General features: G+C 36.9%; 1 protein-coding gene across 5 annotated transcripts in view; it reads left to right on the top strand.

The window, feature by feature from the left end:
• The window catches only part of ARB2A (ARB2 cotranscriptional regulator A), a 436,918-nt gene that overhangs the window by 177,115 nt on the left and 236,783 nt on the right, over nt 1-23,020 (top strand). The gene's annotated exons all lie outside the window — the stretch shown is intronic.

Below are 23,020 nucleotides of genomic sequence, written 5' to 3'. Positions count from 1 at the left end.
GTATGTCCCAAATGCTATTGGGTAAGTAAAATAGTAAATTGATATGTTCTTCAAAAGTGAGCAATTCAGAACATTTAAATATAGACACTTTAACATTTTATAAATTATACTGTGAGATAGTAATAAAGTTTCAGATTATTCAACTTGAGCTATTTTTACATTTACTTTAAAACTCATTAGTAAAATATTTCATACCACCTTTGAGGCAAAATATGTAGCTTTCTAAGTTACTTTCTTTATTTTACTTCTAGTTCATGGCATAATTGCTATACTTTTGGGAGTTGTACTCCAAACATTCAAGACATTTGATTATAGGTCCGTCTGTTGAGTAAGTTAGGACAGTTAAGCAGCATATAAATTCTCAGGACCCCAAAAAATATATCCAGATCAAGACTACCTAAAGCATGTCATACAATGAGTCAAGCAAAAGTTAGGCAGATTACAATGTTTAAATTTCTGAAAAGCATCTCACTATTTAATATATTGTTTGAAAAACAAAAACAGTGATTAAATTTGGAATTCATAAGTAGCTTGCTCATGTAGTTATAGTACTGCCTTTCTTCACCATGACTGCATTAGGGTCCTGATGTCACCTTCTTCTCTTTCGGTTGTCCTGAGCTTCCTAATTAATGTGATCCAGTCTGTCAACCACCATCTTAAGATAGAATTTAAAAAAAATTCCCCCTTATATCTGGATTCCAAAAATGAATTGTATAAGTTTTTGAAATATACAAATCACTCGCAATATTCAGTTTCCTATGTGAAATGCAAACAAAAAGTGATTTTGCGTATTTTTTTTACTTCTTAAACAGTTTCTTTTATTTGCCTATGATATGTACAGATTAAGCATCTATTTCTGACATCTGTCTTTTAAGTTTTATTTCTTTTCTATTTTCTCTTTATCATGTCACTATTGCTTTAATTTTTCTCTTTTGTTCTCTTGTATGTGTGCATTTTCTTTATTCTTTTTTCACGTCTATTTTGTTTATTTCTGCATCTATTTTTTTCTTATACCAAGGGAAAAAAATCTTTTTATGTTGCTTCATTAAGATCTACCTTTCCCTTTGTCTTTTGTTCTTTGTTTTATCTCTTCTACACTCCTGCTATTTTTACTTCTTATCATATCTTTTTGCCTCTTTTTATCTTGTCCCATTTCACTCATCTAGGTTTTCATTGAAAGCACTAAGAGACAAAAATAGACTCATGTAGGGCTTCCCTGGTGGTGCAGTGGTTGAGAGTCCGCCTGCTGATGCAGGGGACGCGAGTTCGTGCCCCAGTCTGGGGCACATGCCGTGGGGCGGCTGGACCCGTGAGCCATGGCTGCTGAGCCTGCACGTCCGGAGCATGTGCTCCGCAACAGGAGAGGCCACAACAGTGAGAGGCCTGCGTACCGCAAAAAAAAAAAAAAATAGACTCATGTAGATAACACAGCTTTATACCTGATAGTCTTAGTTATGAATGTTATTTTTCTTAATAAACACCCTTTCTCTTAAAATCTTCCAGAATTGTGCAAAATAGCAGAGCTAAGCTGACACTCTTCAAACATACTTCTAGATAGTAAGGCATGATCCTGTAGTGGGAAAGAGAATAATGGTTCATCTTGTGTCAGGTGCCTTAATCCTTAGGTAATTTTGATCCACTCAAGAAGTGACTTCTAGTACTCTCCTTTCCTCTACATATCTCCAAATATGTATTTGTAATTTTCAGACACAGAGCATGTATGTGATGAGGATGAATTAACTTTTATTTATGTACTTCTTAACCATTTACATTTTGAAATCAATCATCTATTCTTTGGAACAACCCCATGAGCTAGGTAAATCAAATAATTTAACCCTTATTTTATAGTTAAAGAAACTGATGCATAGATGGTACATTTTTGTCTAGGATCATATAACTACTAAATGATGGAACTAAGTGTTAAAACCAGTGCTTCTGATTACTGTAGATTCTTGCTCTCTTTCCTCTTTACCACATTGTTCTAGCTGGTTGAAAATAAAATATGTATCTGAAATATGAAAATTAAACCAATTATAATAAAAGCATGATATGATACAGTAAACTACATTTGATGATTATATAGATTTTTGACCACTTATCATTTAATGGACACTAGTAAATGTCAGTAAACAATTTATTTATAGTTTGTTTATAATATATAAATAATAATGTTAACACATTGACCAGGGGATTTTTGCAGAAACTAATGCCTGTGGCCGCAATACATCTCCAGTCAAAAATGTGTTAAAAAATTTAATATGATCAATAATATTGATCCCATTTTACAGATGAGGAGACTAAGAGTCAATACTTAGTAAATTTCCCGAGGTCACATAGCTCTTAACATAAGGTCCATGGGGCAGGGGCTTAGTCTGTTTTTTTCATTGCTGTAACCCAGAGCCTAGAACAGAACCATAATAATAAATATTTGTAGAACAGAGCCTTCATAATAATTTTTTATTTGATAAATAAGATGGTAGAACCAGGATTAAAATCCCAAACTACTACTGCTTTTTCTAATATGTCTTGCATTATTAAAGCATACTACTTGATCTTCTGTGAGGAAACATTCAAAGAAACCAAAACGAAGAAAAATTACATTGTTAATCCCCTGCCCAATCCAGTAACTGAGAAGACATTCTGAAAATTAATGATAAAAAATCGGTTTGTCATGATTTATTTGATACCTTGATTGACCTATATACATTTTCATCTGAATATATAAAGGTGAGATACCCTATTTTCTTTTTTAGCTATATAATCATGATGCTAAAATTATGGATGAAAATGGAAATATTTATGCCAACCTATTGCTATTTCTGTTTTACACACTTGCTCATAAGAGTACAGCCAGGCTATTGTACTTGCTCTACCCTGTATACACTTTGTGCTTTATGGGATCTGTAACTTTGCTTTTCTGTTCTTTCCCTTAATCCAGATTCTATCCATGTTGTAGTGCCCAGCTGAAATCCCACTCATCCACACCCATCATATTTAGTGACCTCTCCTTAGTAAGACTGTTGGGAGTTGTCATGATTAGTTAACTTGTATGGAATTTATCATGTTCTATCTTGAGCTATCTCTTCTGTCTCATAATATTATTATCAATTTATCTTTTACACCTTTCCACTATAGCCCGACAATCCTTTGAGCATGCTTTATAGATTTTGGAATTGCATATCAATCCTTATGAATAAGCAAACAGGAGCCAGTTTTTACAGTAGTACAGTGCATACTGCGAGAAAGTCAGGAACTGATGCTAAATCTACTCACTAGGATCCAATCCCCTGGAAGGAGACCGAAGCAAAAAGACTAGGCCTTAGTCTAGAGATACCTAGATAATGTGACTTGCAGCATAGGAATGAGGGTTTTTCTGGTATCAAACTGTACCATAAGAGGACAAATATTCAGACTAAAGAAGAAGATCAGTAAAAGAACTTTATAGTATGTAGGTGGAATATAGGCAAAAGTGATTGGATACTGATCTATGTAATATTGTGTTAGAATTGCTTGAATATATCTTCCCTAAGAAACTTAGTTGTGGACTGTAGTGATAGGAAGTAAAATAGAGGGATTAGACTTAGAACATTAAAAAAAAATAAAACTACTAGAAGTGGAGGGGGAAGGGAGATCATATGGCCACAGAAGGAAAAATCCAAATGTGGAGGAGACATTTAGAGAATAGGAATCTTGGCAGAGCCTGGCATTACACATTGAAGATACTCAAATATTTATGGATTGATTGCTTGTTGACATCCATCAAAAAACTTATTCCTTAACACGCAAGATATTTGGTGTCTAGTTTTCTGACTGATTTTTTCAGCATTCCTGTGAATTTTTGCGATTGTTCAGAAACAGCCAGCTCTGATAAACTGAAGCTTTCTTTTAAAAAAAATCTGTTTTTGATGCTCTGACTTGGACTATGTCCAAAATATTGCTGAAGGCTAATAAGTATCCTTTCTTCTCCTCTGTACCTCTTCTTTTCCGTGCAAATGCCACAGGAAGTCATTTTTATCTAGTGATTTAGCAACCAAATTCAACTCATTTATATTTCAATCAATGATTGTTTAATCTCTGAAACCATTTTATTTTCCTAGAATATTCAAGTATATGACTTTTCTTTCTCTGGCATCCAGTAAATAGCCAAAATCTCCTGTGAAATTTTTGCAAATATCTAGTATACACCAGCAGAAATAAAGTAGAATCCAGGCCTAAAACTTTAAGATTAGCAAAGTATAGTTTTATTTTACTTACTAAATGAGTATAAATAGACATGACTAACTATTGGATTGTGTAGCACATTTCTGATGCATTAGGAGCAGAGCTTGAGAGATCAAAATACTTCGTCTTTCATGTGGCAACTTTCCTTAACTATGAAATAATGTACTTTCTGGCATATATTATGGCTTATTAAGGGGATTGATTTGGTCTAGGCAATAAACATCATGTCAGACATGCCTGGCAGGAAAACCTGCTTAATATGTTTTGTAATAAGATGGAACTTTTTGTTCTCAGAAACATCTGCCAACTGAATTCAAGAGTGAAGACAGAAAATGTCATCAATTTAGTGGTAATCCTATAAATTTAGTTTCTTTTTGAGCAACACACATCAAGACACACAAAATTCCCAGTGTTAATCACCACTGGTATAGTACTTTGTAAAATGATGAAACAAAAACATTTTATTTTTATATAATGTGTTAATTAATTCATAATGAATTTTAATATTTCAACTGATAAAATTTTAACAAGCATCTTGCCAACAGATCATTTTTTAAAGCATCTGTTTTTTAATGTGTTGGGTTGAGAACTGAGTCAAATGGCTAAATATGTACATATATTCTTTTTAAAAACATATTTCAACCCCCATAATAATAGATACACTATTTTTCCCCTTAGACCACCAGGGGCTGCTGCTGTTCATATTGAATTTTGTTTTCCTCAGAAACTGAAGACACCAATCACACTACATTTTTTCTTTCTTCCTTCTTTTTCCTTAGCCCAAAATCTTTTAAAATATAACTAGAAAGAAAAATGAATAGACTTAGCTAGTAACTAAGTAATCAATATAAGAATGTATTATTTTAAACATTTTCTGTATTCTAAGACATCTACATTTTTCCAAATAAACTTAAAACCTGTAGTCATTGAAGGCAGATTGTGATAATAACTCTTTTTATTTCCTATTTTTAGTGCCTGAATAACATTTAGAATCATATCCTTTGCAGAGAGGTGGTGTGGAGATGAGATTAGAAGTGCAAAGTCAGATAGACCTGAGCTTGAATCTCAGCTCTTCCACTTAATATAGCGTCACCTCAAACAAGTTAACTTCCTTATGCCTCAGTTTTTTGTCTGAAAAATGGAATGATAATAATATATATAAAGTGAACATAGTATCCGGCACATAGTCTTGGGACTTCTGGGCCAATAAATAACATCCTGTCTTCTCTCAAGTTCAGAATCAATTGAGAAAGAATCCGATTTCAAAATCCCCTTGCAACTTTTGGTACCTTGTACCAAAAATAATACCCCTGTCTTACCCTCCTGGATTTGGAACCCAGTGAACACTATAGCATAGGAATCAGACAGAAGGAGATCAAAACATCAGCTTTGCTAATTGATGTAGTTCAACTGGAAAATGTGGCTTAGATCTACGGCTAAATTCAGACTTCCTAGTGTATTTCCCCCTGAAATGAATTTTCACCTTTCCTCCAAACATCCAGTGTGTCTCTAACATGATAGAAAGCAAGCTGGAATGCATCCTTCCTGCAGCAGATCATTGTTATTACTACTTGCATTTTCTAAGAACTCAATACAGCAATATTAAAATATAATCATTAAATGTTCACTAAAGCATACGTTAGTTTCTTCATCTTAAGGTTTTCATTTAAAAGAGAAGCTCTGATCAAACCTAATTACAGAGAAGAATTCCATAAAATTGTAAAGCTTTGAAAGGGCCATAATTCTATTTCAAATCATCAGAAATTAATCTTTGTATTTTCATGTTTCATGTTACCAAAGCCTAGTAAACACAGTCGATTTTTTAATAAATATTTGATGAATGCATATTTGAATAAATACTTGCGAACATGAACCTACAAAGCAAAAGAGACAGACCCTTCACTATATAAATCTACTCTTTTTTTTTTTTTTTTTTTTTTTTGCGGTACGTGGGCCTCTCACTGTTGTGGCCTCTCCCATTGCGGAGCACAGGCTCCGGACGCGCAGGCTCAGCGGCCATGGCTCACGGGCCCAGCTGCTCCACGGTATGTGGGATCTTCCCGGACCGGGGCACGAACCCGTGTCCCCTGCATCGGCAGGCGGACTCTCAACCACTGCGCCCCCAGGGAAGCCCCTAAAAGGTTTTTCAGATAATTATATATACTCTTCTTTGATGCTATACCAACATTCAATAAGAGGTAATAGTTTCTTAAAGATTAGTTGCTGTGTGAATCTAAAACACATCAGTGAGCATTGCATACTCTGTTTTATGGAAATCCATTGGTCTTTGTTGTACTTTGAATGGATCTTTTACCCATGAATGACTTTATAACATCTTGTATTGGTCATTTGGAAAATATTGTTTCACTGAGCTATACAGATCTTCCAAATGTTGACATATTTTATTATGTAGTATCAAAAATTCCTATCTATTACTGTTCCTACCAATCTCATCCACAAAGCTTTTAAGAATTGAAAAACTATCAAGCTTATCAAGGAGTGTACAAGTTGCCCCCAATTTTAATTTTATCAAGAAAGCTCAATTTTTATTAGCGACAAATATTGTCAGTTGTTTTCCTTAAACTGTCAGGCTTTGTTCATTTCAAGAAAATGGCTTCCAAATGCCCAAATCTGAATCATAGTTTGTTTCTCAATCTTACAAGTAAAGATGGTGTTCCATTAAAAAAGTGGCTGCTTTAGCTCACAACTCAATTAATTGCACAACTAGTTTTTCTCCAGACAACCATCATAACATAATTTGGTTTGCAGGTGCTTTATGCGTTCCTTCTATTCATCACTCAGAATATTAAACAGACATATGCTCAGGGGTTGAGATTTAATAAAAGTAGTTTTTCTGCTTCATCAACATCTTTAAGCAAACTTTCTTTTTTTTCCCCTGAGTATATGGTAGTGAATAATACAATGACTACTAGAGTTTAGAACCGCTACAGTGATCTGTGCTAATTCACAACAGTTTTAATTCTCCATTGTTTTCAACTGTTAATGCAAATGCTAACACAGTGAAAAAGACAAATAATGTCTTAGTATTATTATGCAGACCCCCTGAAAGGGTCTGTGGAAACCCCAGAGGTTTGCTGACCACATTTCTAGAACCATTGGTCTACCTCTCTTTTCTGGAGTAAGCGTAGAATCAACAAAAGCAAGCAGTTTAGATTAGGATAAGAACCAGTTTTTTTTCAGTTCTTGTTTTAGGCAGTATAAAACTAGAACAATATAAGCAGCTATGTAACCTGAAATAGAGAAACTAGAACAGAGTAGGACTGGTTTATTAAGGCATTTGGTCCTATCCAGTTTGAACTTTTCTCATCTGGACTCAGCAAGCACTATGTCTAGACTGCTTCACCTGTTCTCTGCCCCGTGCCATCCCCTTTCATTGAAACTAACATGTCAAGTCCACAGTGACCAGGTCAGTGGAATTTGAGGATTTAGAATTTGTTTTCTACTGCTCTTCCCCCAAAATAAAAGACCCTGGAGAATCACATGCCCATTTGGGGTTTTAGCAACTACAGCTTTCATTCTCTTCTTTTCCCTAAAATGAGTGGCCTCTTGCTTCCCAGGAAAGCTCAAATATTTATCCCTGCTATCCAGCTGGGGTCTATTTTATTACCATATTCTACTTGTTCTTTACTGGTGCTATCTCTCTGTTACTGGTGCTGTCTTCCTGTTTTATATTTTCTTTACTTTGCATTAGAATGATTCTAGAGTAGTTAAGAACTGGGTTTCTGGTGTTTGGCAACATGTGTACTGGATTTTGCAAATAGTATTCACTCAGTAAATATTAGTTAGAAATATTGTATATAATATCCTTGATTTACAGTCCACTTGCACCTGTCATTGACTCTCTTTCCATTTGTGAAGCCATGCTCCTCTTAGCTCTCCAAATTGGGTTCCTCTTATTTCTTGTCTAAGAAAACATTTGACAGTAACTGTCTAAACTACAATTGGATTCCCCATGCTTCTGTTTGGCTTTGATCATGAATCACTTTGGTCATGTTCACAACTTCTACCCCCTTCTTGGGAAAAGGGGGCAATTTAAGACCCTCTGACCTCAACTCCTTCCCCCCTTGAGCATCCATTTGTATAGTTAGAAGTAGTTGTCATCATTTGTTTGTTCGTGTAATCCTCATAATTGTCTTATGTATTACCCTGACTTTACACATCCTTAAATGAGACTCAGAAATGTAAATAGACTTACTCATAGTTACATATCTAATAAGAGTAACTAAACCAAGGTTTGAGCCCCAGTCTGTCTGACTGCAAAGCCTCTGTTTTTCCCACTATACTACATTGCCAATAATGAACATTTCCTACAACTGATTCTCTAAGAATTCTCTGTATGTATGTGAAATATATATACATGAGTGAAAGGATAAATGGATCGTTCTTGGATTGCAGGCAATTGCTGTAATCAGAATAGTATTTCCCACATGCAACAGTTTATTCAAAGACCGTACTTAGAGGATTACAATGGTTAGATATATTGGGTGTAGAATTTGCGACCCACATTCTCTCCTTGAGAGTAAGACACCCTTACACATTTTTTTGTAACATCTTTATTGGACTATAATTGCTTTACAGTGTTGTGTTAGTTTCTGCTGTATAACAAAGTTAATCAGCTATATGCATATGTATATCCCCATATCCGCTCCCTCTTGCATCTCTCTCCCACCCTCCTTATCCCACCCATCTAGGTGGTCGAAAACCACTGAGCTGATCTCCCTGTGCTATGCAGCTGCTTCCCACTAGCTATCTATTTTACAATTGATAGTGTATATATGTCCATACCACTCACTCACTTCATCCCAGCTTACCCTTCCCCCTCCCTGTGTCCTCAAGTCCATTCTCTACATCTGTGTCTTTATTCCTGTCCTGCCCCTAGGTTCATCAGAACCTTTTTTCTTTCAGATTCCATATATGTGTGTTAGCATATGGTATTTGTTTTCCTCTTTCTCACTTACTTCACTCTGTATGACAGACTCTAGGTCCATCCACCTCACTACAAATAACTCTATTTCATTTCTTTTTATGGCTGAGTAATATTACATTGTATATATGTGCCACATCTTCTTTATCCATTCATCTGTCGATAGACACTTAGGTTGCTTCCATGTCCTGGCTATTGTAAATAATGCTGCAGTGAACACTGTGGTACATGGCTCTTTTTGAATTATGGTTTTCTCAGGGTATATGCCTAGTAGTGTGATTGCTGGGTCATATGGTAGTTCTACTTTTAGTTTTCTAAAAAACCTCCAGACTGTTCTCCATAGTGGCTGTATCAATTTATATTCCCACCAACAGTGCAAGAGGGTTCCCTTTTCTCCACACCCTCTCCAGCATTTATTGTTTGTAGATTTTTTGATGATGGCCATTCTGACCAGAGTGAGGTGATACCTCATTGTAGTTTTGATTTGCATTTCTCTAATGATTAGTGATGTTGAGCATCTTTTCATGTATTTGTTGGCAATCTGTATATCTTCTTTGGAGAAATGTCTCTTTAGTTCTTCTGCCCATTTTTGGATTAGGTTGTTTATGTTTTTAATATTGAGCTGTGTGAGCTGCTTGTGTATTTTAGAGATTAATCCTTTGTCAGTTGTTTCATTTGCAAATATTTTCTCCCATTCTGAGGGTTGTCTTTTCGTTTTAATGTTTCCTTTGCTGTGCAAAAGGTTTTAAGTTTCATTGGGTCCCATTTGTTTATTTTTGTTTTTATTTTCATTTCTCCAGGAGGTGGGTCAAAAAGGATCTGGCTGTGATTTATATCATAGAGTGTTCTGCCTATATTTTCCTCTAAGAGCTTTATAGTGTCTGGCCTTACATTTAGGTCTTTAATCCATTTTGAGTTTATTTTTGTGTATGGTGTAAGGGAGTGTTCTAATTTCATTCTTTTACATGTAGCTCTCCAGTTTTCCCAGCACCACTTACTGAAGAGACTGTCTTTTCTCCATTGTATATTCTTGCCTCCTTTATCAAAGATAAGGTGACCATATGTGCATGGGTTTATCTGTGGGCTTTCTATCCAGTTCCATTGATCTATATTTCTGTTTTTGTGCCACTACCATACTGTCTTGATTACTGTATCTTTGTAGTATAGTCTGAAGTCTGGGAACCTGATTCCTCCAGCTATGTTTTTCTTTCTCAAGATTGCTTTGGCTATTTGCTGTCTTTTGTGTTTCCATACCAATTGTGAAATTTTTTGTTCTAGCTCTGTGAAAAATGCCTTTGGTAGTTTGATAGGGATTGCTTTGAATCTGTAGATTGCTTTGGGTAGTAGAGTCATTTTCACAATGTTGATTCTTCCAATCCAAGAACATAGTATATCTCTCCATCTGTTTGTATCATCTTTAATTTCTTTCATCAGTGTCTTATAGTTTGCTGAATACAGGTCTTTTGTCTCCTTAGGTAGGTTTATTCCTAGGTATTTTATTATTTTTGTTGCAGTGGTAAATGGGAGTGTTTCCTTCCTTTCACTTTCAGATTTTTCATCATTAGTGTATAGGAATGCAGGAGATTTCTGTGCATTAATTTGTATCCTGCTACTTTACCAAATTCATTGATTAGCTCTAATAGTTTTCTGGTAGCATCTTTAGGATTCTCTATGTATAGTATCATGTCATCTGTAAACAGTGACAGTTTTACTTCTTCATTTCTAATTTGGATTCCTTTTATTTCTTTTTCTTCTCTGATTGCTGTGGCTAAAACTTCCAAACTATGTTGAATAATGGTGGTGAGAGTGGGCAACCTTGTCTTGTTGCTGACCTTATTGGAAATGGTTTCAGTTTTTGACCATTGAGAACAATGTGGCTGTGGGTTTGTCATATATGGCCTTCATTATGTTGAGGTAGGTTCCCTCTATGCCTGCTTTCTCAGAGTTTTTATCATAAATGTGTATTGAATTTTGTCAGAAGCTTTTTCTGCATCTATTGAGATTATCGTATTGTTTTTATCCCTCAATTTGTTAATATGGTGTATCACATTGATTTGCGTATGTTGAAGAATCCTTGCAACTCTGGAATAAACCCCACTTGATCATGGTGTATGATCCTTTTAATATGCTGTTGGATTCTGTTTGCTAGTATTTTGATGAGGATTTTTGCATCTGTATTCATAAGAGATACTGGCCTGTAGTTTTCTTTTTTTGGTGACATCTTTGTCTGGTTTTGGTATCAGAGTGATGGGTGCCTCGTAGAATAAGTTTGGGAGTTTTCCTCCCTCTGCTATATTTTTTAAGAGTTTGAGAAGGATAGGTGTTAGCCTTTCTCTAAATGTTTAATAGAATTTGCCTGTGAAGCCATCTGGCCCTGGGCTTTTGTTGTTTGGAAGATTTTTAATCACAGTTTCAGTTTCAGTGCTTGTGATTGGTCTGTTTATATTTTCTATTTCTTCCTGGTTCAGTCTCGGAAGGTTGTACTTTTCTAAGAATTGGTCCATTTCTTCCAGCTTGTCCATTTTACTGGCATATGGTTGCTTGTAGTAATCTCTTATGATCCTTTGTATTCCTACAGTGTCAGTTGTTATTTCTCCTTTTTCATTTCTAATTCTGTTGATTTGAGTCTTCTCCCTTTTTTTCTTGATGAGTCTGGCCAATCGTTTCTCTATTTTGTTTATCTTCTCAAAAACTAGCTTTTAGTTTTATTGATCTTTGCTATAGTTTTCTTCATTTCTTTTTCATTTATTTCTGATCTGATCTTTATGATTTCTTTCCTTCTGCTAGCTTTGGGATCTTTTTGTTCTTCTTTCTCTAATTGCTTTAGGTGTAAGGTTAGGTTTTTTCTTTGAGATGTTTCTTGTTTCTTGAGGTAGGATTGTATTGCCATAAACTTCCCTCTTAGAACTGCTTTTGCTGCATCCCATAGGTTTTGGGTCGTCGTGTCTTCATTGTCATTTGTTTCCAGGTATTTTTTGTTTTCCTCTTGATTTCTTCAGTGATGTCTTCGTTATTTAGTAGTATATTCTTTAGCCTCCATGTATTTGTATTTTTCACAGATTTTTCCTGTAATTGATATCTAGACTCATAGTGTTGTGGTCGGAAAATATACTTGATACGATTTCAGTTTTCTTAAATTTACCAAGGCTTGATTTGTGATTCAAGATATGATCTATCCTGGAGAATGTTCCATGAGCACTTAAGAAGAAAGTGTATTCTGTTGTTTTTGGATGGAATGTCCTATAAATATCAATTAGGTCCATCATTTTTAATGTGACATTTAAAGCTTGTGTTTCCTTATTTATTTTCATTTTGGATGATCTGTCCATTGGTGAAAATGGGGTGTTAAAGTCCTCTACTATGATTGTGTTACTGTCAATTTCCCCTTTTATGGTTGTTAGCATTTGCCTTATGTATTGAGGTACTCCTATGTTGGGTGAATAAATATTTAAAATGTTATATCTTCTTCTTGGATTGATCCCTTGATCATTATGTAGTGTCCTTCTTTGTCTTTTTGTCTTTATTTTAAAGTCTTTTTTGTCTGATATGAGAATTGCTACTCCAGCTTTCTTCTGATTTCCATTTACATGGAATATCTATCCCCTCACTTTCAGTCTGTGTGTGTTCCTAGGTCTGAAGTGGATCTCCTGTAGACAGCATATGTACCGGTCTTTTTTTTGTAACCATTCAGTGAGTTTGGTCTTTTGGTTGGAGGATTTAGTCCATTTACATTTAAGGTAATTATCAATATGTATGTTCCTATTACCATTTTCTTAATTGTTTTGCTTTGTTTTTGTAGGTATTTTCCTTCTCTTGTGTTTCCTGCCTAGAGAAGTTTCTTTAGCATTTGTTGTAAAGCTAGTTTGGTGGTGCTAACTTCTCTTAATGTTTCATTATCTGTAAAGGTTTTAATTTCTCCATCAAATCTGAATGGGATCCTTGCTGGGTAGAGTAATCTTGGTTGTAGGGTTTTCCCTTTCATCATTTTAAATATGTCCTGCCACTCCCTTCTGGCCTGCAGAGTTTCTGCTGAAAGATCAGCTGTCAACCTTATGGGGATTCCCTTGTATGCTATTTGTTGCTTTTCCCTTGCTGCTTTTAATATTTTTTCCTTGTATTTAATTTTTGATAGTTTGATTAATATTTGTCTTGGCATGTTTCTCCTTGGATTTATCCTGTATGAGACTCTCTGCTCTTCCTGGACTTGATTAACTATTTCCTTTCCCATATTAGGGAAGTTTTCAATGATAATCTCTTCAAATATTTTCTCATACCCCTTGTTTTTCTCTTCTTCTGCTGGGACCCCTATAATTCAAATGTTGGTGCGTTTAATATTGTCCCAGAGGTCTCTGAGACTGTCCTCAATTCTTTTTGTTCTTTTTTCTTTATTCTGCTCCCTGGCAGTTATTTCCACCATTTTATCTTCCAGCTCACTTATCCGTTTTTGTGCCTCAGTTATTCTGTTATTGATTCCTTCCAGAGTATTTTTAATTTTAGTAATTGTGTTGTTTATCAGTGTTTGTATGCTTTTTAGTTCTTCTAGATCCTTGTTATATGCTTCTTGTATTTTCTCCATTCTCTTTCTGAGATTTTTTGATCATGTTTACTGTCATTACTCTGAATTCTTTTTCAAGTAGCTTGCCTATTTCATCTTCATTTATTTGGTCTTGTAGGTTTTTTCCTTGCTCCTTCGTCTGTAACATATTTTTTTTGTCATTTCTTTTTTTTTTTTGATGGGTGGCACTTTATTCCTATCTTACTGCTTATTAGGCCTGAGATGGCCAGCACTGGAGTTTGCAAGCAGTTAGATAGAGCCTGGTCTTGGTGCTGAGATGACGTCTGGGAGGCCTCACTCCGATTGATATTCCCTGGGGTCTGAGATTCTCTGTTAGTCCAGCAGTTTGGACTCAGATCTCCCAGCACAGGAACTCAGGCCCAACCTCTGGCCTGGGAACCAAGATCCCACAAGCTTTGTGATGCGGTTAAGAGGAAGGGAGGGAGGGAGGGAGGAAGGAAGGAAAGAAGGAAGCAGTACAATATCAAAGAATAAAAACAAAATAAAATTAGAAAGATTAAAAATTGTATTAGGAAAAATAAAACAATAATTGAGGGCTTCCCTGGTGGCGCAGTGGTTGAGAGTCTGCCTGCTGATGCAAGGGACACAGGTTTGTGCCCCGGTCCGGGAAGATCCCACATGCCGTGGAGCGGCTGGGCCCATGAGCCATGGCCGCTGAGCCTGTGCATCTGGAGCCTGTACTCCTCAGCGGGAGAGGCCACAGCAGTGAGAGGTCCACGTAATGCAAAAAAGAAAAAAAAGAAACTATAATTGAAACAACTGCAACAAGGTAAAATAAAACCATGACAGAAAAAGAAGTGGCAGGGGGGGAACAAACCAAAAGGAGAGAACAATAGCAAAGTATAAAGAATAAAATAAAATTAGAAAAATAAAAGATTTTATTAGGAAAAATAAAAATGTAAAAGAATCAACAATAATGAATCAACAAGGTAAAATAGAACCCCAATCTAAAAGAGGAAAAATGAAAAGAAAAAAAAAAAACCTTGGCTATGGAGGCAGAGTTTAGGCAGGATGTGGAACTTAGGCAGAGGCGGAGTTTAGGGTGGGACGGGACCTAGGTAGTTTGGGGGGGTGACGTTTGAATGTGGGGCAGGACCTAGGCTCAGGACCTACGCATCCAGCAGAAGCCCTTGGGGGCGGGGCCTAGGCAGGGTGACATTCAAGCACTGGACAGGGCCTCTGCTTAGGACCTGAGTGGAAGGGGAAAAGCAGCACGTGGAAAGGAGGGCCTCTGGAGTGTGGGGTTCTGGAGTTTGGCGGTAAGGCCCTGAGTGAGGGTGTGTGGGTGGGGTTCAGGCCCAGTGCATTGGAGGCGGTCTCCTAGTGTAGAGGTAGTGCCCTGGGTGGGGGTGTAGGGGTGGGGCTTGGGCTCTGTGCGGCAGCAGGGAGGCTCTGAGGGCAGAGGCTTAGGCCCGCGAGCCCAAGAGGCTCCTGGTGCCTAAGTGGACAGGATAAGCACTGGCCACGTTCCCTTCAGTTCCTTTGTGCCCCTCCCCCACCATCTCCCCCAGGGTCTCCTCTGTCGCTGCTGGACCCCTAACCATGGATGGGTCCCACTGAGTGTAGAAACTCCTCCCCTTCCCCAGCCACCCCTCAGGGGTGCCCATCTTGGAGGTCCAGCCTTTACTTTTGCTCCCCCTCCCCTCCCTCCCACTCCCTCAGGATCGGCGTGGCTGGAGGGGGCCTCAGTGGGCAGAGGATCAGGCCTGGGATCTCAACAGGTTCCTGAGCATGCAAGTGGGCAGGGGAAACCTGGCCACACTCCCTTTCGATCCTCTGTCTGCCCAGTGGTCCCCCAGTTTCCCCTTCAGGTGTGGGATCCCTTCCCCTCCCCCAGCCACCCCTCATGGGCGCCAGTCCTGTCCTGCCTCCACTTGTCCTCCCCCTTCACTGCCCCCACGCCCCACGTCCTACCCAGTTGGTGTGGTTCTTCCTGTAGGTGTCCGTGGTAGGTGCCCTAGTTGTGAGGAGATATGAATTCCGCATCCTCCTAGTACGCCATCTTTACTCCGCCTTACACATTATTTTTGTCTAAGTCCAGAACTGCCCATCTGTGATGTGTGAGTTGCGTGACAGCAAAGGAGTTTAGAGTTATTGCAGGTGAGGATGAGGGAGAGCCTGATTCACCTTGTATAGCTGACTCAAAAGTGCTTTATTTACTGATGGTGATCTATTTTTTTATCCCTATCCTGATTTCAGCTTGTCTTTAGGTGAGTTTGCCTGTTTAAAACCAATCAGCATGTTGCTCCCCCACCTCCCTTTGGCGTTTTAGCCAGTCCCAGTATTCACTTATGCACACTCTGGCTTTGTCAGTGGATCTAAGCACTTCTGTATGTATCTCTCATGTGTAACATAGCTGAGCAATGTAACGTGTTTACTGAGTGACTTGAGTATATCCATTTTATGCTTCTCTCATTTCAATTTGAATTATATATGTGCATTTGTAAAGTATAAAATTGTATTTAGGTTTACTTGTTTGGGGCATGAAATTAAAATACCCTATGTATCAATTTCTTCATACTCATGGTAACTTTATTCTCAGTGTGATAACTTTATTCTCAGTGTGATTTTCATTAATTTAACACTAAAGGAAAGCCTTGATTATTTTTCTTGAAAAATAATAGATTATAAATTTAATCAGTGATTTATTTAGGGAACCCTTGAAAACAAAGATAAAATTAACCTTGAATATTAATCTTAATGGTCATCTACCAAGACTTTACTAATTTCTGTTTGTCTTAAAAATGGTTCTTATACCTGAATTTCTTTTCATAAAATCTTTAGCTTAGCTTACTGTGTGTCCAATTTGCTATTTCTCTGTGAAACTTTAGAAAAATCCTCTCTTCCTCAGGAGGTGATTAGGAGAAAGATTATAGGACTCTATCATTCAGGATACTATTATATTTTTAAATTCTAAGGTAATTTGCCATTTATTAACAGTCACTATTTTTTATTTAGAAAATCTTTTAAATATTCTGGGCCAAAGTTTCTTGTTTCTACCAAAGTGATTATAATAATTCCAGTAATTTCCAGAGCTATGTAATGGATTAATAAATTTTTTTATAAAAACTTCAAATCATTATATAAAAGTTTAACATTAGAATTCGGATTTTACACTGCTAAATTAAGTAAATCTGGCACACAAACCAAAATCTGTTTTAGTCATATTATTGAGAAGAGGAACTCAGTTTTCTTGCAGTGTTACTGTTCGAAATTTTTGACAATGAGGCATATTCTTTCCATATTAAAAGGAGGGTTTACAAACCATTTAGCCTACATTTGTATACTGTTTTATATAAAGAGTACATTTAGGAAGAACATTACTTATAGGGCAAGGATTCTATCAGATTATGTTGCCGAAAGGTAATATTTGAAACTTGTTAGGTAGTTTTTAGAGACGTACCAAGTCTAACTAGTTTATTGTTAAATACAGATGAGAAAACCGAGATTAAGAGAGATTATATACTTTGCTTTAGATTGTACTATTATTAGTGACAAAGCTGGTATTGGAACCTTGGCTTTCATTTACCATTCCAGTTATTGAAATTTTCATATTAGAAACAGGTCTTCCCCCTCTATTCATATTTGGACGTGGCTTCTCTGGCCTTTGTCTCAGTAGCTGATAGAGTTGAGGCAGTTGGGGAAGAAGAAAAGGATGTGTGTGTTTGTGTGTAGATTATTAGGCAGGGGAAGGGGTAAGTGATCATTAAGTAATTTAGATTTAAACCCAGAAGTTAGTTGAAAACAGTATTCCTAACAGTCAATTTTAAGATCTAAGAGGAAGAATATAAATTTGAAAAGCTTGGTACATTATATTTGAATTATGATGTTAACTATACTTCATTCACTCCAAATGTTCTTTGTTTCATTTTCACACAGGAGAGTGAAAAAACTTCCCTCAGAATTCTTGTTCAGAGTGCTCATATAATTATGCCATCAAAGAAAGGCTATTATTTGTGCATATATAGCTCAGTCAATTGAAGATTGCTTGGATTATCATCTTTTCTCATTGATTTTAAAACCTTTGATCATGTATTAACATCCCTGAATTTGGGATGCATCTTAAAAATTAATGGCATATCATGGATTATTTGGCGACAGTTTTTTTCTCTTAACCGTACATAAAACAGTGGAACCTTTTAGAACTGATGGTATCTTGGATGAAATATGATATGAGACAAGGCTGCCTCATTGCACAAATCTAAGGGGACGTAATTATTACCTGGCACCACCTAGAGTTGTACAGTGTGTAGACTATGTGGTCTTATGGGATAGCCCTAGTAGAGATGATGTGTAGGTTCATTCTTTTTCTTACATTTTACCCCATATTTGATCCCACAAGTTGTATAAAGACCACCTGCCTACTGTTTAGCAACTAGTAACCCCTCAATAAGTGTTTATTTCTTGGGCTTCCCTGGTGGCGCAGTGGTTGAGAGTCTGCCTGCCAATGCCGGGGACACAGGTCTGAGCCCTGGTCTGGGAGGATTCCACATGCCGCAGAGCAACTGGGTCTGTGAGCCACAACTACTGAGCCTGCACGTCTGGAACCTGCGCTCCACAACAAGAGAGGCCGCGATAATGAGAAGCCCGCACACTGTGTGGAGGAGTGGACCCCACTCACCGCAACTAGAGAAAGCCCTCACACAAAAACGAAGACCCAACACAGCCAAAAAATAAATAAATTAATTAATTAATTTAAAAAAAATTTATTTCTTTACCTGCACATCATTGTAGTCAGTTATGTTCTTTCATTTGCCAAAGCAGAGTGAGACCAGGTTTGAATTCCCTTCAGTTCTGGATGTTATATTATTAAGAAGATGTTGTTCTCTAGATGGTAAACGTAGATGGTAAATCTAGGAAGTAATGACTAAATGACTGGATTAAATAGAGATGTTAGCCCCTAAGTGGTCCAATTGTTTGCATAATTACTTGTACTTTTAAAACTTTCCTTTGGAACATAGGAGCACCTCAATACATAAGGCAAATGCTGACAGCCATAAAAGCGGAAATCGACTGTAACACAATCATAGTAGGGGACTTTAACACCCCACTTTCACCAACGGACAGGTCATGCAAAATGAAAATAAATAAGGAAACACAACCTTTAAATGATACATTAAGCAAGATGGACTTAACTGATAATTAGAGGACATTCCATCCAAAAACAACAGAATACACTTTCTTCTCAAGTGCTCATGAACATTCTCCAGGATAGATCATATCTTGAATCACAAATCAAGCCTTGGTAAATTTAAGAAAATTGAAATAGTATCAAGTATCTTTTCTGACCACGACGCTATGAGACTAGATATCAATTACAGGAAGAAATCTGTAAAAAATACAAAGATATGGAGGCTAAATAATACACTACTAAATAACCAAGAAATCACTGAAGATATCAAAAAGGAAATCAAAAAATACCTAAAAACAAATGACAATGAAGACACGATGACCCGAAATGTATGGGACGCAGCAAAAGCAGTTTTAAGAGGGAAGTTTATAGCAATACAACCCTACCTCAAGAAACAAGAAACATCTCAAATAAACAACCTAACCTTACACCTAAAGTAATTAGAGAAAGAAGAACCAAAAGACCCCAAAGCTAGCAGAAGGAAAGAAATCATAAAGATCAGATCAGAAATAAATGAAAAAGAAATGAAGAAAACTATAGCAAAGATCAATAAAACTAAAAGCTGGTTTTTAAGAAGACAAACAAAATAGAGAAACGATTAGCCAGACTCATCAAGGAAAAAAAGGGAGAAGACTCAAATCAACAGAATTAGAAATGAAAAAGGAGAAGTAACAACTGACACTGCAGGAATACAAAGGATCATAAGAGATTACTACAAGCAACTATATGCCAGTAAAATGGACAACCTGGAAGAAATGGACCAATTCTTTGAAAAGTACAACTTTCCGAGACTGAACCAGGAAGAAATATAAAATATAAACAGACCAATCACAAGCACTGAAACTGAAACTGTGATTTAAAATCTTCAAATCAACAGAAGCCCAGGACCAGATGGCTTCACAGGCGAATTCTATCAATCATTTAGAGAAGAGCTAACATCTCTACTTCTCAAACCCTTCCAAAATATAGCAGAAGAAGGAACACTCCCAAACTCATTCTATGAGGCCACCATCACCCTGATACCAAAACCAAACAAAGATATCACAAAGAAAGAAAACTACAAGCCAATATAATTTATGAACATAAATGCAAAAATCCTCATCAAAATACTAGCAAACAGAATCCAACAGCATATTAAAAGGATCAGACACCATGATCAAGTGGGTTTATAGGAATGCAAGGGTTCTTCAATATATGCAAATCAATCAATGTGATAAAATATATTAACAAATTGAAGGAGAAAAACCATATGATCATCTCAATAGATGCAGAAAAAGCTTTTGACAGAATTCAACACCCATTTATGATAAAAACCCTCCAGAAGGTAGGCATAGAGGGAACCTACCTCAACATAATGAAGGCCATATATGACAAACCCACAGCAAACATCGTTCTCAACTGTGAAAAACTGAAACCATTTCCTCTAAGAGCAGGAAGAAGACAAGATTGTCCACTCTCACCACTATTATTCAACATAGTTTTGGAAGTTTTATCCATAGCAGTCAGAAAAGAAAAAGAAATAAAAGGAATCCAAATCAGAAAAGAAGAAATAAAGCTGTCATTGTTTGCAGATGACATGATACTATATGTAGAGAATCCTAAAGATGCTACCAGAAAACTATTAGAGCTAATCAATGAATTTGGTAAAGTAGCAGAATACAAATTAATGGACAGAAATCTCTTGCATTCCTATACACTAAGATGAAAAATCTGAAAGAGAAATTAAGGAAACACTCCCATTCACCACTGCAACAAAAATAGTAAAATACCTAGGAATAAACCTACCTAAGGAGACAAAAGACCTGTATGCAGAAAACTATAGCACACTGATGAAAGAAATTAAAGATGGTACGAAGAGATAGAGAGGTATACCATGTTCTTGGATTGGAAGAATCAACATTGTGAAAATGACTATACTACCCAAAGCAATCTACAGATTCACTGCAATCCCTATCAAATTGCCAATGGCATTTTTCACAAAACTAGAACAAAAAATTTCAAAATTTGTATGAAAACACAAAAGACCACAAATAGCCAAAGCAATCTTGAGAAAGAAAAACATAGCTGGAGGAATCAGGCCCCCTGACTTCAGACTATACTTCAAATCTACAGTAATCAAAGCAGTATGGTACTGGCAGAAAAACAGAAATATAGATCAATAGAACAGGATAGAAAGCCAGAGATAAACCCACGCACATATGGTCACCTTATCTTTGATAAAGGACGCAAGAATATACAGTGGAGAACAGACAGCCTCTTCCATATGTGGTGCTGGGAAAACTGGACAGCTACATGTAAAAGAATGAAATTAGAACATTCCCTAACACCATACACAAAAATAAACTCAAAATGGTTAAAAGACCTATATGTAAGGCCAGACACTATAAAACTCTTATAGGAAAACATAGGCAGAATACTCTATGACACAAGTCACAACAAGATCCTTTTTGACCCACCTTCTCGAGAAATCGAAATAAAAATAAACAAATGGGACGTAATGAAACTTAAATGCTTTTGCACAGCAAAGGAAACCATAAATAAGATGAAAAGACAACCCTCAGAATGGGAGAAAATATTTGCAAATGAAGCAACTGACAATGGATTAATCTCCAAAATATACAATCAACTCATGCAGCTCAATGTCAATAAAACAAACAACCTAATCCAAAAATGGGCAGAAGACCTAAATAGACACTTCTCCAGAGAAGATATACACATTGCCAAGAAATGCATGAAAAGATGCTCAACATCACTAATCATTAGAGAAATGCAAATCAAAACTACCATGAGGGGCTTCCCTGGTGGAGCAGTGGTTGAGAGTCTGCCTGCCAATGCAGGGGACACGGGTTCATGCCCCAGTCTGGGATGATCCCACATGCCGCAGAGCAGCTGGGCCCGTGAGCCATGGCCGCTGAGCCTGCGCCTCCAGAGCCTGTGCTCCACAGCGGGAGAGGCCACAACAGTGAGAGGCCTGCGTACCGCAAAAAAAAAAAAAAAACTACCATGAGGTATCACCTCACACCAGTCAGAATGGCCATCATCAAAAAAATCTACAAGCAATAAATGCTGGAGAGGGTGTGGAGAAAAGGGAACCCTTTTGCACTGTTGGTAGGAATATAAATTGATACAGCCACTATGGAGAACAGTATGGAGGTTTCTTTAAAAACTAAAAATAGAATTACCATACGACCAAGCAATCCCAGTACTGGGCATATAGGCTGAGAAAACCATAATTTAAAAATCGTCATATACCACAATGTTCATTGCAGCTCTATTTACAATAGCCAGGACATGGAAGGAACCTGTGTCCATCGACAGATGAATGGATAAAGAAGCTGTGGCACATATATACAATGGAATATTACTCAGCCATAAAAAGAAATGAAATTGAGTTATTTGTAGTGAGGTGGATGGACCTAGAGTCTGTCATACAGAGTGATGTAAGTCAGAAAGAGAAAAATAAATACCATATGCTAACACATATATATGGAATCTAACAAAAAAAAAGGTTCTGAAAAACCTAGGGGCAGGACAGGAATAAAGACTCAGACATAGATAGTGGACTTTAGGACACGGGGAGGGGGAAGGGTAAGCTGGGACTAAGTGAGAGAGTGGCATGGACATATATACACTACCAAATGTAAAATAAGTAGCTAGTGGGATGCAGCCGCATAGCACAGGGAGATCAGCTCAGTGGTTTGTGACCACCTAGAGGGGTGGGATAGGGAGGGTGGGAGGGAGACGCAAGAGGGAGGAGGTAAGGGGATATATGTATATGTATAGCTGATTCACTTTGTTGTAAAGCGGAAACTAACACACCATTGTAAAGCAATTATACTCCAATAAAGAAGTTTGAAAAAATATCTCTTGGCATTTTCAAGATAACTGAAATAACTAATAGTATGATAAAAGTACAGTGTCAGTTATAGGTTGCATTCTGTTAGCACATCTTCATTGATTTTGTTTCATGTCCCAAGTGGTAGATGTTAAAGATAAAATATGGGTGGAGAATAAAACATATAATTTGTACTCAAGGCACATGAAATTAGCCAGGATAGCATATCAAGATATTAAATGTGTCTTGAAACTGGAAAATATCTGTCCTGTAGAGTGGCACAGCTTGGAATGGATCTCTTCACATTTTGAT

The sequence above is a fragment of the Mesoplodon densirostris genome, chromosome 3 (genome assembly GCF_025265405.1).
Source record: "Mesoplodon densirostris isolate mMesDen1 chromosome 3, mMesDen1 primary haplotype, whole genome shotgun sequence".
NCBI lineage: Eukaryota > Metazoa > Chordata > Mammalia > Artiodactyla > Ziphiidae > Mesoplodon > Mesoplodon densirostris.
Note: the sequence above shows the minus strand (reverse complement) of the source record. Positions and strands in the feature narration are given on the sequence as shown.